Source organism: Pelophylax lessonae (assembly GCF_965119305.1).
Source record: "Pelophylax lessonae genome assembly, chromosome: 1".
NCBI classification, from domain to species: domain Eukaryota; kingdom Metazoa; phylum Chordata; class Amphibia; order Anura; family Ranidae; genus Pelophylax; species Pelophylax lessonae.
The window spans coordinates 167,655,334-167,672,416 of record NC_138768.1 but is presented as its reverse complement, the minus strand read 5'-3'; positions in this window follow the sequence as shown (position 1 = coordinate 167,672,416).

The following is a 17,083-nucleotide window of genomic DNA, read 5'->3' as shown; positions in this document are numbered from 1 at the left end:
ATTATAAGTAAGTAACAAATATCAACAAGTCAAGGTCCATATATAAAAATGAAATAGGGGAATAAATTACCATATAGAAGAATATGCCAAGTATGTGGTAGGTTAGCCAGAATGCCCAAGCAGAGGCTGATCCCTGATCCTGAGAACTATAAATACTGCTATCTCTCAAAGAGGCGACAATCCTCCAATGGGAGAAGTGCTGGGCTTTGCCGCCAAAGACTGCTGTGACATGAGGCAGGACATGGGGCATGGACATGGACCTTGACTTCTTGGTGTTTGTTACTTACTTATAATATTAGATTCCAATACAGTTCCGAAACATGTTGGGATCCATCAAAAGAACTCATCTGCGCTGACCATTTTCTCCATGACTGGCAGTCTACTGGGTGTATTTGATGTTGCCAGGTTATTATTAGTACTGTTCTAGGATGTTTTGTCAACACACAAATGTTCACTTGTTGTAATGTAATTTTATTGGGAAGTCATGTCCTTTTTACTTGATGTTTCAAAATAAAATCCATACAAATATATTTATGTATACGTCTTAGTATATTGGAGGAATAGTGACCAAAGAAATGTCACCCCCCAAGTCAGTGTAAGCATAAGTAAAAAAGTGTATGTGCCCCATGGTGACAGCATCTTGTTGGAAAAGCTCAGCTACGCTTAATTTGGCAGGTCTTCCAGTCCTCCTGGTGCAGAATACAGGATAAGGCTGGGGCTTGAGAGCCCAGAAGTTAAATAAATAAAACAAGTAAATTTACATTAAAGTGAACAGCTCAAAAATGCTGTTTAGTCCAGTTACCTTTAAATTAAAAAAAAAAAAAAGCATGCAATTTACAATACTGCTAATATAACTGGCTAAAATATCTTCATTTTGAGCACAATCCCATGCAGAGCAAAAATGAACAAATTACAAACTGAAAGTTGGAGGTTATGCCAATCAGGGTCTGTTGCACTGTACAATAAAAACGCCTTACACAGTTGTAGAGGTTCATTATCAAATAGGAATATTTTCCAGCTACATGGAAAATCTCATTGCTAGCAGGTCCTCCAATGAAGAGTGAAGAGGTACAACTACTGTACGCATGCTGCTGTAAGCATTGAGTAATTATTGCAACAGTTTCTGAGATATTCTTGTCCATTGTTCTTGTGGATATATCTTTCACAAACTTCCCCCCTTCTTTTAAATTCCATCACTCCCACAATTTACCATTCTTCAACCTTAGAATCACGAAGGTGTAACTTTCTCACATCTTCAGGCAAGTGTATGATATTGTGATAAGAAAAGGAGTGCGCTGGACAAACAGAAAAGCCGCAACCTTAGAAAAAAATTAATTGAAGTGAAAAAAGGTGTATCAGGTGTGCTAAACTGTGAAAAATATGTATTTTGGTATATAAACTATATATGAAACCAAAAATTAAAAAATCATATGTCAAAACATATTGAATACAAGTAATGTGTGAATGTAAATCAGAAAGGACAAAGGAGCCTTAGAAGTGATATGGTGAAAATCCAATGACAAATCAAAGTGCTCAACATATGATACAAAACTCAATCAATGAAAATGAGTCCGTGAATAAATAAAGTCCTTCCAATTCCACCAAACACGTGACGTGTCTCCAAGGTGCCAAACTTCAAACTTATTTAGGTGAGTACAGCGAAGACCTCCACCGTAAGTGAATTAGCCCCTTACCAGATGTAATAGTACAAAGGCGTAAGTACTAGGCGATCCACTGACAGAATAGCCAAAAGAAAGCAGAGAAAAGTTTCCCACACATCTCTCCCTATATGAAGAAGGGGAGCAGGTCAGCCTCTTACCAGAACAATATGTAATCTGTGCAAGAAAAACCATCCAGTGTGGACTCCTTCCTCTGTTATTCCTGGGTCCTGGGATCTGTGCTGCTCTGGTGTACTAAAGCGGATCTCCCCGGTGAAATATAAAATACAAAGCCACAAATAGTGTAAAATCTTTCAACTATTTATTTAAATAAAGAAAATGCACTTACATGGTGCCAGCTTGAATTATGGCAAGAAGCGGTGTATTACCGGAGAGTACGCAAGCCGCGGCCGCCTGCAGTGCGGTCCGTGGCGATGGATTGTGACGTTGCGGCGCTCCTCTCTGACGCGTTTCCTCTACGGACGTCTACTGAGACAGGAGATGGCACGCAACGTCACTTCCGCCTTTTTATTGAAGGCTACAGGAAGCAGTTTCCGGTGTCTGCATAGGAGGTCTTGTATGCTTCAATCGCAATGGCGCTTTGTAAAGGCGTAATAATATCATAATATTAAGCAACTCAGTCTCATTATTAAAATACCAAAGGTATATCAACTCTTATGGTACATTCCCAATAATATAAAATTGATAAAAGAACTTTAATAATAAGAAGAACTCCCGGAAGCTGACTTCTGATAGAGCCTTCAAATTTATGCATTCCATTAATATGCTAATCATATTACAGTTGCAGGACAGAGATTGAACACTCAGCATAAGTTCCTTGCTACTGTTGTTCCCATGAACAAACTTCTTCACTCCTAAAAAATGTTATTAATAACCTGTATAGGTGAAAAAGGAGTATATAGCAAAGAATATTGGGTGTCAATCCAAGTCCTATAGATATGAATAGAATACATGTTAAAACACTGATATTATAAACATAAAATAATAAAATGCATACAGTATTGTATAAAAACCTCTTAACTGAAAAGAGGTGATTTAAAATTGTGCAGGAGAACGTCTAATGGCTAAAAAGAGAAAGCAGAATATTATATGGGATCTCAATCAGTGGTTGTTAATGAACGAGTTTATATCCCATTCCACGTTGTGTCCAAGTGGCCGGGAGCATCTGAGCTCGTAAATCCAGAAAGTTTCCCTTCTGGAAACAGACCTCTTAAGATTGCTCCCGCGCCAATGTGCATTATATTTCTCTATCACAGTCACCTCAAGGTCTCCATGCTTTTTTTGGTGATGTGTTAGGAAATGTTGGGATAGCCTGTGACCTGGAAATCCTTTGCGGATATTAGCTAGGTGTTCACCTATCCTAATATTGGCAGTCCGAATGGTTCGACCTACATACTGCAATTTGCAGCTGCAGGTGAGTAGGTATACTACACCTTTAGTGTGACATGTAATAAAATCTCTGATGGGATACTCAATGCCTGTCACTGTGGACTTGAACTTGTTGGTTTTAAGTGTTTTAGTGTTCTTACACAAGTTACATCTTCTGCATGGGAAATATCCTTTCATATTTGGAAATATAATGGGGTTTAATGGCCTTTCAACAGGTGTACGTGCTATGATCTCCTTTAAATTCCTAGCTTTCCGGAAGATAATTTTTGGCTTTTCGGGAAGGGCTGTTCCTAGCACTCTATCCTGTAATAATATACCCCAATGTTTCCGAAATACATGATTAAGCCATCTGTAGTGGCTTGAAAATTGAGCGAGAAACGCAAAATCAAAGTTATTCTGTCTCATCTCTCTTTTCTTGGGTATAACAAGCTGTTTTTGTGTAAGTTGTTCAATATTTTCAATCTCTTTATCTAATGCTGAAGGTTCATACCCTTTTTCAATAAATCGGGTTTTTAGGACCTGTACTTGTGACTGAAAATCAGTAACTTCTGAACAGTTTCTTCTTATCCTCCTAAACTGTCCTTTTGGTATTGCTTTCATCCACAAAGGATGATGGCAGCTTTTCAAGGAGATAAAGCCGTTCCTATCCGTGGGTTTCTGGTAATCTTTGGTATAGAAACGAATCCCTTTTCTTGTTATCGTTAAGTCAAGGTAATTAACTGATGTTGTGCTACATTCATATGTAAATCTGATTCCCCAGCTGTTTTTGTTCAGATTCTCCATAAATGAATGTAATGTTTCTTCTGTACCTTTCCAGATGAAAATAGCATCATCTATGTATCGACGCCAAAATGCTAGTTCTTTAGTTCTCTCAGCAAAGATATTCCTATCTTCCCACAGTGCTACGAAGAGGTTAGCAAGACTGGGGGCAAATTTTGCCCCCATCGCAACACCTCTGCGTTGAAGATAAAACTGGTTCCCAAAAAAGAAATAATTGTGTTCCATACCAAACACAAGTAGTTCCAAAATGTATTTCTTTTGTTTAAGGGGAATTTCATGTGCTTGATCTAGAAAAACACTGACTGCTTCATAGCCAAGGTCATGCAGAATGACCGTATATAAAGATGTAATATCTGCAGTGACCAGTAGAAAGTCCTCTTTTATTTCCAGTTGTGTTATTTCCTCTATGCACTGTGAGGTATCTTTTAAGAAAGCTGGGGTCTCTTGCACGAGGGGCTGTAAGAAGAAATCAACATATTTGCCAATCCTTGAAGTTACAGAATCTATTCCGCTGACTATGGGTCTGCCGGGAGGTTTCAATAGATTCTTGTGTACCTTTGGGAGGTAATATATGATGGGTATACAGTGGGTACGGAAAGTATTCAGACCCCCTTAAATTTTTCACTCTTTGTTATATTGCAGCCATTTGCTAAAATCATTTAAGTTCATTCTTCTTCCTCATGAATGTACACATAGCACCCCATACTGACAGAAAAACACAGAATTGTTGACATTGTTGCAGATTTATTAAAAAAGAAAAACTAAAATATCACATGGTCCTAAGTATTCAGACCCTTTGCTGTGACACTCATATATTTAACTCAGGTGCTTTCCATTTCTTCTGATCATCCTTGAGATGGTTCTACACCTTCATTTGAGTCCAGCTGTGTTTGATTATACTGATTGGACTTGATTAGGAAAGCCACACACCTGTCTATATAAGACCTTCCAGATCACAATGCATGTCAGAGCAAATGAGAATCATGAGGTCAAAGGAACTGCCTGAAGAGCTCAGAGACAGAATTGTGGCAAGGCACAGATCTGGCCAAGGTTACAAAAAGATTTCTGCTGCTCTTAAGGTTCCTAAGAGCACAATGGCCTCCATAATCCTCAAATGGAAGACGTTTGGGATGACCAGAACCCTTCCTATAGCTGGCCGTCCGGCCAAACTGAGCTATCGGGGGAGAAGAGCCTTGGTGAGAGAGGTAAAGAAGAACCCAAAGATCACTGTGGCTGAGCTCCAGAGATGCAGTCAGGAGATGGGAGAAAGTTGTAGAAAGTCAACCATCACTGCAGCCCTCCACCAGTAGGGGCTTTATGGTAGAGTGGCCCGACGGAAGCCTCTCCTCAGTGTAAGACACATGAAAGCCCGCATGGAGTTTGCTAAAAAACACCTGAAGGACTCCAAGATGGTGAGAAATAAGATTCTCTGGTCTGATGAGACCAAAATAGAACTTTTTGGCCTTAATTCTAAGCGGTATGTGTGCAGAAAACCAGGCACTGCTCATCACCTGTCCAATACAGTCCCAACAGTGAAGCATGGTGGTGGCAGCATCATGCTGTGGGGGTGTTTTTCAGCTGCAGCGACAGGACGACTGGTTGCAATTGAGGGAAAGATGAATGCGGCCAAGTACAGGGATATCCTGGACATAAACCTTCTCCAGAGTGCTCTGGACCTCAGACTGGGCCGAAGGTATACCTTCCAACAAGACAATGACCCTAAGCACACAGCTAAAATAACGAAGGAGTGGCTTCACAACAACTCCGTGACTGTTCTTGAATAGCCCAGCCAGAGCCCTGACTTAAACCCAATTGAGCATCTCTGGAGAGACCTAAAAATGGCTGTCCACCAACGTTTACCATCCAACCTGACAAAATTGGAGAGGATCTGCAAGGAGGAATGGCAGAGGATCCCCAAATCCAGGTGTGAAAGACTTGTTGCATCTTTCCCAAAAAGACTCCTGGCTGTATTAGATCAAAAGGGGGCTTCTACTAAATACTGAGCAAAGGGTCTGAATACTTAGGACCATGTGATATTTCAGTTTTTCTTTTTTAATAAATCTGCAACAATGTCAACAATTCTGTGTTTTTCTGTCAGTATGGGGTGCTATGTGTACATTCATGAGGAAGAAGAATGAACTTAAATGATTTTAGCAAATGGCTGCAATATAACAAAGAGTGAAAAATGTAAGGGGGTCTGAATACTTTCCGTACCCACTGTACGTGGTGCCAGAGGTACCAGAAACTCTCTTTCTTTGTCATTAATAATGCCTTCATTGTAGCCTTTATTAACAATTAATTGAAGTTTTCTTTTATATGAGGAAGTGGGATCCTTCTTTAGAATTTCATAGGTGTCCCTATCTGAAAGAAGATTATGCATCTCCTCCAGATAGTCTGCCTTTTTTAAAAGTACTGTTCCACCTCCCTTATCCGCTGGCTGAATAATTAAGTCCTTACTGTCACATAAGGTCTTAATTCCTATAGATAGGTCTTTCTGCGGTTTGAACTGAAACTGCTTTTCTTCCAGTTCTTTTAATATTACCTCCTTGAATACCGTAACATGATGACTGATGTTACCTCCAGGGTTAAATAGGGATGCATTTCTTAAGTTGGTAGGAATGCATGAAGTCTGATTGTAGGAAACATAATTCCTTTCTTGGGCTTTAGACAGGAAATGCCTTTTGACGTTTAACTTACGAATATATTTGTGTACGTCTATAAACGTTTGGAATTTATTCAGCGGCTTTTGGGGAGCATATTTAAGGCCTTTACTCAAAGTCTGTTTCTCAGATTCTGTAAGGGTAATCCCGCTCAGATTAAATATTCCAGGTACGTCTATCTTGGCTTTTTTCCTGGCTGAGATCCAACCCCCCCCCCCCCCCCCCCCTGCAGCCCCTGTTTGTTTTTTTTTTTCTTTTGCCCTTCCCTGGGCCCTGTCCTAAAAAACTCTTGGGCTTTGAATTTATAGGAGTCTGTGTTGTTTCCCTAGGATATCTAACATTCTCTTCCTCTTCTTCCCGCGCATCATATCTTAAAGACTCATAACGATTATGTGTAGAATAAATAATTAGAGTATCTTGGTGTTTGAGGGGAATCTGAGTAGTATCCAATGTAATCAATAGAATTCCTCCTGGGCGATCTAGACCTAGATCTCCAATGATTTTTATCATCGGATGGGTCTCTTCTATGCTGTGTTTGAGTGGGATAACTATAACCCCAAGTTTCCACTTTCTTCTTTTTATTTCTATTTTCTCCTCTGGGTTTTCCACTCTGTGAATGTTGTACTTGTGGTTCCTTCAGAGGTTTCCAAATAGTAGTGTTATTGTTACTTATATGTGGGGTCTTTGAAGTTTGAGTTCGATCTAATTGAGTTTTTGAAGGATGGTGTAAAGTTAGTTCACGTTTAGGAATCGGTTTAGGCTCTATAAAGCCAACCTGTCTAACTTTGTCCTCAATCGTCTTCTCATTGGAAGTTCCCTGTTTGGTATCATCTGTTCTTTCCTCGCCTTCAAGATGCAGCTGCCATTTAAACACCTTGGCTTCTGCATAGTCCTCCAAATCTCGGAAATATTTTTTTCTCTTTTTTGATTTTTGTTCTACTTCCTCTATTGCCATTATTTCCCTAAGTTCTTGAATATAAATTTTATATGCATGTTCCTGCATTAGTGGTGTAAGCTTCTCCTTTATTTCTAAAATCTCTTTATTGAGTCTAATTACTTTTCTTTTTTTCCTATCAATGAGGAAATTGAGGAGACTCATGCCGGCTCCGTTAAAAAACTGAAACCACTCTAGCAATTCAGGGTCGCCTTGGTCGGGATTGATGTTCCACCTTAGACTCCGTGGGACCATCATCTCCTGAACATATTTTTCAAGAAAGATGATGTCCCAAGAGACATGCAATTCTGCGACCATAACATTCTTGAGACGCATAAAAATGCCTCTCCAATCTGTGGAGTCGGTGCTGGTCTTGACAAACACCTCCTCCACATCTAACTTATGTGAACTATGGTATTCAAAGATATCCATACTGGTGTCCGCTGCACTTGAAAAAATTATGAAAATGTGAGAAGAAAAGGAGTGCGCTGGACAAACAGAAAAGCCGCAACCTTAGAAAAAAATTAATTGAAGTGAAAAAAGGTGTATCAGGTGCGCTAAACTGTGAAAAATATGTATCTTGGTATATAAACTATATATGAAACCAAAAAATAAAAAATCATATGTCAAAACATATTGAATACAAGTAATGTGTGAATGTAAATCAGAAAGGACAAAGGAGCCTTAGAAGTAATATGGTGAAAATCCAATGACAAATCAAAGTGCTCAACATATGATACAAAACCCAATCAATGAAAATGAGTCCGTGAATAAATAAAGTCCTTCCAATTCCAACAATACACGTGACGTGTCTCCAAGGTGCCAAACTTCAAACTCATTTAGGTGAGTACAGCGAAGACCTCCACCTTAAGTGAATTAGCCCCTTACCAGATGTAATAGTACAAAGGCGTAAGTACTAGGCGATCCACTGACAGAATAGCCAAAAGAAAGCAGAGAAAAGTTTCCCACACATCTCTCCCTATATGAAGAAGGGGAGCAGGTCAGCCTCTTACCAGAACAATATGTAATCTGTGCAAGAAAAACCAGCCAGTGTGGACTCCTTCCTCTATTATTCCTGGGTCCTGGGATCTGTGCTGCTCTGGTGTACTAAATCGGATCTCCCCGGTGAAATATAAAATTCAAAGCCGCAAATAGTGTAAAATCTTCCAACTATTTATTTAAATAAAGAAAATGCACTTACATGGTGCCAGCTTGAATTATGGCAAGAAGCGGTGTATTACCGGAGAGTACGCAAGCCGCGGCCGCCTGCAGTGCGGTCCGTGGCGATGGATTGTGACGGTGCGGCGCTCCTCTCTGACGCGTTTCCTCTACGGACGTCTACTGAGACAGGAGATGGCACGCAACGTCACTTCCGCCTTTTTATTGAAGGCTACAGGAAGCAGTTTCCGGTGTCTGCATAGGAGGTCTTGTATGCTTCAATCGCAATGGCGCTTTGTAAAGGCGTAATAATATCATAATATTAAGCAACTCAGTCTCATTATTAAAATACCAAAGGTATATCAACTCTTATGGTACATTCCCAATAATATAAAATTGATAAAAGAACTTTAATAATAAGAAGAACTCCCGGAAGCTGACTTCTGATAGAGCCTTCAAATATATGCATTCCATTAATATGCTAATCATATTACAGTTGCAGGACAGAGATTGAACACTCAGCATAAGTTCCTTGCTACTGTTGTTCCCATGAACAAACTTCTTCACTCCTAAAAAATGTTATTAATAAAGGCGGAAGTGACGTTGCGTGCCATCTCCTGTCTCAGTAGACGTCCGTAGAGGAAACGGGTCAGATCATCGCGTTAATCATCAAGAAATTTGAGAGATAGGTCTCACCATACAATGTACAGATAAGTCTAGCAATAGCTCCAGATGAAGCTTTCCGAAGTGAAGCGAAACATGTTGAGCAAAATTGTAAATACTGTACGGTGAAAACTAAGTACGACATCAGTTGACCCGATTGGCCGGCACCTTGTATATTTGGGTATCCGTCAGCAGGAATCTCCTGATGTGAAGTATATTCTTGATTGTCTTTCAATTGTTAAAGCTTGTGCATACCAATGTATATGTAAACTGAGGTTTATTTCTTTATGAACCATTATACTTTATAATGTAGACCATTGACAGGTCTCTTGCTGTAGACAACACAGGACTGTTTGTATCAGTCTGTGATTTTTAACTGCATCATTTAATAAAAATTGATTTTATAGAATTAGTGTGTCCGAAATACTTGTTTCCCAATCCTTCCATTTCTAATGTTCTGTAACACAGCCGCCGCGGCCACCCACCTATTCGCGACCCACAGCTGCCCGGTGCCAGCCAGCAACCCAGTCCCACACAGTCCACAGTGTAGTGTACCAGCCAACCAGCCACAGGCCCTGCCTGAGTCCTCCTCCTGACTGTACCAGCTCTCCAGCCACAGGCCCTGGGCCTGTACGTGCCAGGCCAGCCACCACACAGGGTGCCAGTCAGCCAGCCACAAAATTGTGCCTGCCAGCCACAAAAGGGTGCAAGCCAGTCACCAAAGCTTGATGACAGCCAGCCACCCACCCGGTGCCAGTCAGCCAGCCACGAAAGGGTGCCAGCCAGTCACCCACCCATCCACCCACCACAGGGTGCAAGCCAGCCAGCTACCCACCCACCACAGGGTGAAAGCCAGCAACCCACAAACCACACAGGGTGACAGTCAGCCACCCACCACAGGGTGCCAGCCAGACAGCCACTACAGGGTGTCAGCCAGACAGCCACCCACCACAGGGTGCAAGCCAGCCACCCACCCACCACACATGGTGCCAGCCAGCCAGCCACCACAGGTGCCAGTCAGACAGCCACCCACCACAGGGTATAATGTAATGGTGTCGCGCTAGTCCATATCCACTAGTTCTAATGGACGGATGATATAGATGTAAGAGAAAGTCCCAAAAAGTATCGGCAGGGTCCACATCCACTATGGCGATGAGAAGCAGTGAAGCAAGAAAGACCACCACTAAGACAAAATCATAGGGTACTCTTACCAACTCTGTAGACCACTAAGGGTCAAAACCAGCCCAAATAGTGATGATGGCACCAGCAGGAAGGGATTGATACATTTCCAAATGCTTCTTTCCCTAAAGGTGTAACTGGGTTCCCCCAAACTCCTCCTTCAAGCACTCCGAGAATATAGAAAACAAGATCCCCTCATGGTGCAGTAATTCGATACAGATTTATTAAAATAAAAGAAAGCAGCTTACATGTCCATGGAGAAAAATTGGCATATCGGTAGCGTGGGTTTCCAACCGACAAAATGGCCGCCGTGTCCCTCGTCTGCGCATGCGCCTCGGCTCCAGCCAATCCCGACGCGTTTCGTCATAGAATGACGTCGTCAGGGGAGTGCCAGCCAGCCACAGGGTGCCAGCCAGCCACCCACCCACCACATGGTGCCTGCCAGCCAGACAGTCACCCACAACAGGGTGCCAGGCAGCCAGCCAGCAAGCCACCACAGGGTGCCAGCCATACCACAAGGTGCCTGCCAGCCAGACAGACAGCCACCCACAACAGGGTGCCAGCCAGCCATTTTGTGTAAGCCTAAATTAGTGTCTGACTCTTTCTTGTTTCAATGGAGATGGATGGAGATAGAAAAATTAAAAGTGTGGTCTGGGGGTATTTCTCTTCTCCATCGCCAGGAAAATCAGTAGCACTGTGCAATACATGCAAAAAAAATGTGAGCATGGGATCAATAACTGCAAAAACCAGAAATACGTCTAATCTTTGGGCCCATCTAAGAGTTCATCATCTTGAATTGTATAATGCAGCAGAGAAAAAAACAAAATGAATCACAAGGTGAATCCTCCCTATCCCAGGCAACAATAACAGATATGTTTCAGAAAAAAACAGATGGCAAAAATCAGATGGAAGATCCCAACTGCTGGACAGAGTAATCACAGAGATAATGCTCACTGATAACCAGCCATTTACAATAGTGTCTGACTCTGGATTTAAGCAGTTGATGTCCATAGTTGAGTGAAGGTACACACTGAAGAGTGACAAGTTTTATCGAACTGAAATGCTGCAAAAGATTCACCAAAAGGTTGTTGACAAAGTTAAGACTATGTTGCAACCAGAGAATGCTGGCAACTCACTCTCATTCAAGACGGACTGCTGGTCAGGACAAACAGAATCCCTAATGAGTCTTACATGCCACTACATTGACAGCGGATGGACAAGAAGGCATTTGGTGTTGAATACAAAAGTGATGCAAGGATCCCACACTGGGGAGTACATTAAAGAAAAGTTTCTAGGCATGCTAGAAGAATGGGGAATCAGCAAAGACTGAGTGATGCTTGTGCTACGAGACAGTGGAGCGAACATGGTTAAAGGTATGAGACTTGCTGAAGTGTCAGACCTCAGTTGCATTGCACACACCCTCCAACTGGTGGTAAATGATGGTCTGTCACACCAGAAACCTTTGCTGGACATTATTATCATACTGAAGAAGTGCGCAGGCCATTTCCTCCATTCTGTCCTTGCCAAGCAGCGACTGAGGTGCATACAGGAAGATCTTGGCCTCAACCCTACACATGTTACAGAGGATGCTGTAGCAGAAGGGAGCTCTCACTATATATTCTGGTGAATATGGACTTGGAGGACATTCTTGCCCTACTGCAGATCAGTGGGACATAGTAGCCAACATTATAGAGACGCTCATACCCATTGAGGAAGTGACACTGGAGGTGAGTCATTATGACTCGATCTGTTTCCTCTGTGATCCCATGTGTGAGAGTCCTGAAGATGCTTCTTCAACAGAATGAAGGACCCAACACACGTGGCATCAAAGCATGTAGGCAGGCCATGAGGGAAAGCCTCGCCAAAAGGTTTGAGAAGCATGAGGAGAATAAAACTGTTGTGCTTGCATGTCTTTTGGATCTTCGATACAAGAACCATCCTTTCTCTTCTGATGATGTATTGGCCAAGGCAAAGCAATGGCTGACAGAAGATATTCAACAGCAGGTGCAGGAGGTTCCTCCTGACGAAAAGAAAAGTCAAGGACAAGAAGAGAAGGTTTCTGATGTGGAAGAGCAGGATGCAGGAGAAAAATGTCCCAAAAGACAACGGACAGAAGAGAAAATTCTTTGTGGTCAAATAGATGCAATTTTCAGCTTTGTATTGGGGTCTCATGCAGAGGATTCATCAGAATCAGCAATAATGAGCCTGGATGATGAACTTCATCTCTATTTGAAGGAACCAGTAATGGACAGAAGAAGTGATCCTCTTCAGTGGTGGAAAGAAAATGAGGCACGCTACAAAAGACTTGCTTCTCATGCTAGAAGATACCTTTCTGCTCCTCCTTCCTCAGTACCAAGTGAGTGTGTTTTTAGTGAAGTGGCAGGACTTTATGAAAAGAAAAGAAGCCGTTTAACTGGTGAACATGCTGAAATGTTATGCTTTCAGCACTATAATTTTGTTCTACTTAACTGGGAGTATTGATTTGAAAGTGTAGCTAGTCTACAGTAGTGTCTGTCTACCAGTCCACTGAGTCTGTCCAGTCCACTGTCTAGCTTGTCTCTATCTATTTTTTCTAACAGTTTTGCACTGACTGCGCTGCGCTGAAGTCAGTGCAAAAGTGATAGAAAAATAAATAGACATAGACAGTGGATATGAGTCAGTGCCTGTGGACTACTGCTGCAGTAGAACGCCACTCACTGCTGCAATCATTTTAAATCACTACTGCAATAGTGCAGTAGTGATTTAAAATTATTCCAGTGAGTGAGTGCCCTACTGCAGCGGTAGTACACAGTCCAATCCACTGTGTAGCTGTTGCCTTGCTTTTCTTCTAGCAGTATTGCACTGACTGCAGTAGTTGCAGTGAGTGCCATACTGGAGTGAGTCCTCCACTGACTCCAGTCCAATCTATTGTGACATGTGTAGCTGTTGCCTTGCTTTTCTTCTAGCAGTATTGAACTGACTGCAGTAGTTGCAATGAGTGCCATACAGCAGTGCAGATAGTCCTCCACTGACTCCAGTCCAATCCACTGTGACATGTGTAGCTGTTGCCTTACTTGCCTTGCCTTTCTTCTAGAAGTATTGCACTGACTGCACTGCAGTAGTTGCAGTGAGTGCCATACTGCACGCAGAGGTAGTCCTCCACTGACTCAGAGTCCAGTCCAATCCACTGTGAAATGTGTAGCTATTGCCTTGCTCTTTTTATAGCAGTTGTGCAGTGTGTATGTGTATTTTTTTGTGTAGTTGTTGTTGTTGCCTAGTTTTTTTTTACTAGCATCCGAGAGTTTTTATGTGGGCACTTAGGTCGCAGGATACCTAGGCTCACAGAAATAGTTAGGGGTGCCACATCCTTGATACTGGAATTGGAAAACAGAAAAGAAGAAATGGGGACTTTATAGGCACCGGTATTAAAAAAGTATATATTTTATTAAAGAAGATCACAAAGAAATATATTTGGAAACAAGAAAAAAAAAAACATACCAAAAATATACAGAAAGTCACATATAAATAACATACAGAAGGAATCGGCGGTAAAGCCTCAAAACCCTGTGCAAATGAGATTGCACAACCTACTAGATAGACAAAATTGTAACAACAATCGCATACATCACAGAATAACCTGTGTTACATGAGACGGCCAGGGAGAGGGATAGTAGCCGTCTCCGAAGGTCGTCTGTACAGTATAGGTAATCAGATGTTGAATTAAATCCCAGTTGCCCTACATGTTTCGCTTAGCATGCCAAGCTTCTTCTGGAGCACATGATATAAGCAAACATCTGAGAAAGAATTTTTCAGGTTATGGAACTTTGTAAAAAGCTGAGCCGGGTAGGCTATGAGAAGTAACGAGGGGGTCGGTACACTGTGGTTGGAGCAATTACATACAGTGGGTACGGAAAGTATTCAGACCCCCTTAAATTTTTCACTCTTTGTTATATTGCAGCCATTTGCTAAAATCATTTAAGTTCATTCTTCTTCCTCATGAATGTACACATAGCACCCCATACTGACAGAAAAACACAGAATTGTTGACATTGTTGCAGATTTATTAAAAAAGAAAAACTGAAATATCACATGGTCCTAAGTATTCAGACCCTTTGCTCAGTATTTAGTAGAAGCCCCCTTTTGATCTAATACAGCCAGGAGTCTTTTTGGGAAAGATGCAACAAGTCTTTCACACCTGGATTTGGGGATCCTCTGCCATTCCTCCTTGCAGATCCTCTCCAGTTCTGTCAGGTTGGATGGTAAACGTTGGTGGACAGCCATTTTTAGGTCTCTCCAGAGATGCTCAATTGGGTTTAAGTCAGGGCTCTGGCTGGGCTATTCAAGAACAGTCACGGAGTTGTTGTGAAGCCACTCCTTCGTTATTTTAGCTGTGTGCTTAGGGTCATTGTCTTGTTGGAAGGTATACCTTTGGCCCAGTCTGAGGTCCAGAGCACTCTGGAGAAGGCGGCCCCGACAAAGTATTGAGTGCATACTATACTGCACGTGGACATACTTTTCAGTAAGCCAACATTTCTGTGTTAATTCATTTTAAGTCATATTCAAAATTTCTGAGATACTGAATTTTGGGGTTTCATCAGCTGTAAGCCATAATCATTAAAATTTAAAGAAAAAAAATGCTTATAATAAATATCACTCTGAGTGTAACGCATCTATATAAAATATATGAGTTTTATTTTTTGAATTGCATTACTGAAAAAAATGAACTTTTTGATGATATTCTAATTTTATGAGATGCACCTGTATATGTAATGTTAGGAGGTCTGGTAAGGCCCTTAGATGAGTATACATATCTAATGCAGCAATGTTTGATACAATTATATAGATTAGGAATAGATGTTTTACATATATATATATATATATATATATATATATATATATATATAAAACAGGAAACTGCAGGCTACCTTGTGACAGTTGCTTTGATAGCAGCCTTAAGCTTGTCTGCATTGTTGAGTCTGGTACCTTGACAATACCCCACAGATTCTCTATGGGGCTTAGGTCAAACAAGTTTGCTGGCCAATTAACCACTTTACCACCGGAGGATTTGCTGTCTTACGTCCAGGCCACTTTTTGCAATTCGGCACTGTGCGACTTTAACTGACAATTGCGCGGTCATGCAATGCTGTACCCAATCGAAATTGATGTCCTTTTTTCCCACAAACAGAGCTTTCTTTTGATGGTATTTGATCACCTCTGCGCTTTTTATTTTTTGTGATATTAATAAAAAAATGCGAAAATTTTGAAAAAATAACAATATTTTTCTACTTTGACAGTTAAAAAAAATCCAATATATGCAATTTTTGTCATATATTTAGGCCAAAATGTATTTAGCTACATGTCTTTGACAAAAAAATTGTCAATGTGCGTATGTGCTTTAAGACCGGAAGATTTTACCCCCTTCCTGACCAGGTCATATTTTGTGATTCGGCACTGTGTTATTTTAATGGACAATTGCGCAGTCGTGCGATGCTGTACCCAAATTAAATTTATGTCCTTATTTTTCCCACAAATAGAGCTTTCTTTTGGTGGTATTTGATCACCTGTGCGACTTTTACTTTTTGCGCTATATACAAACAAACAGTGACAATTTTGAAAAAATAACAATATTTTTCACATTTTTTATATGAAATTCCCCCCCAAAAAAAATGTAAAAATCAAAATTTTTTGCCAATTTGTTTTCTGCTACATATTTTTCGTAAAAAAAATCGCAATAAGTGTATTTTGATTGGTTTGCGCAAAAGTTATCGCAGCTACTAACTACGGGAAATTTATGTCATTTTTATTGTTTTTTTTTTAACTAGTAATGGCGGCGATCTGCGATTTTTTTTTGCGGGACTTCGACATTGCGGCGGACATATTGGACCCTTGACTGACATTTTTGACACTTTTGGGGGTACCAGTGACATTACTACAGTAATCAGGGCTATAAATATGCACTGTTACTGTAAAAATGACACTGGCAGGGAAGGGGTTAATTTTTATTGGTGATCAAGGGGTTAATGTATGTCTGGTGCTTACTGACGTGTGTGGGGGAAGGGGACTATGTGACACAGGGACAGATCGCAGGTTCAGCTATATTGAATCCTGTAACCTGCCTGTCACTTAGGAGATCCGCCCGCTTTGTTTACACAAGCGGGCAGATTTCCACACTCGATCCCCGACGATCAGGGAAGAGCGGCGGTGATCACCCTGGCCCAACTTCCACTGTAACTGAATACAGCGGGAGCGAGCTTCCGGCGGTGCGCACGCGCCGCCCACAAGGGGAGGAGTCCAGCGACGTAGGTCTACGTCGCTGGACAGAATCAAACCACTTTGCCGCAGTAGCACCAATGTGAGCGGTCGGCAAGTGGTTAAGCACAGTGATACCATGATCATTAAACCAGGTATTAGTACTTTTGGCAGTGTGGGCAGGTGCGAAGTCCCATTAAATCAGCATCTCAAAACATAGTGGACCAACACCGGCAGAAGGCATGGCTCCCCAAATCACCACTGACTGTGGAAACTTTACACTGGACCTCATGCAACTTGGATACTGTGCCTCTCCACTCTTCCTCCAGACTCTGGAACCTTGATTTGCAAATAAAATGAAAACCTTACTTTCATCCGACTTTGGACCACTGAACAACAGTTCAGTGCTTTTT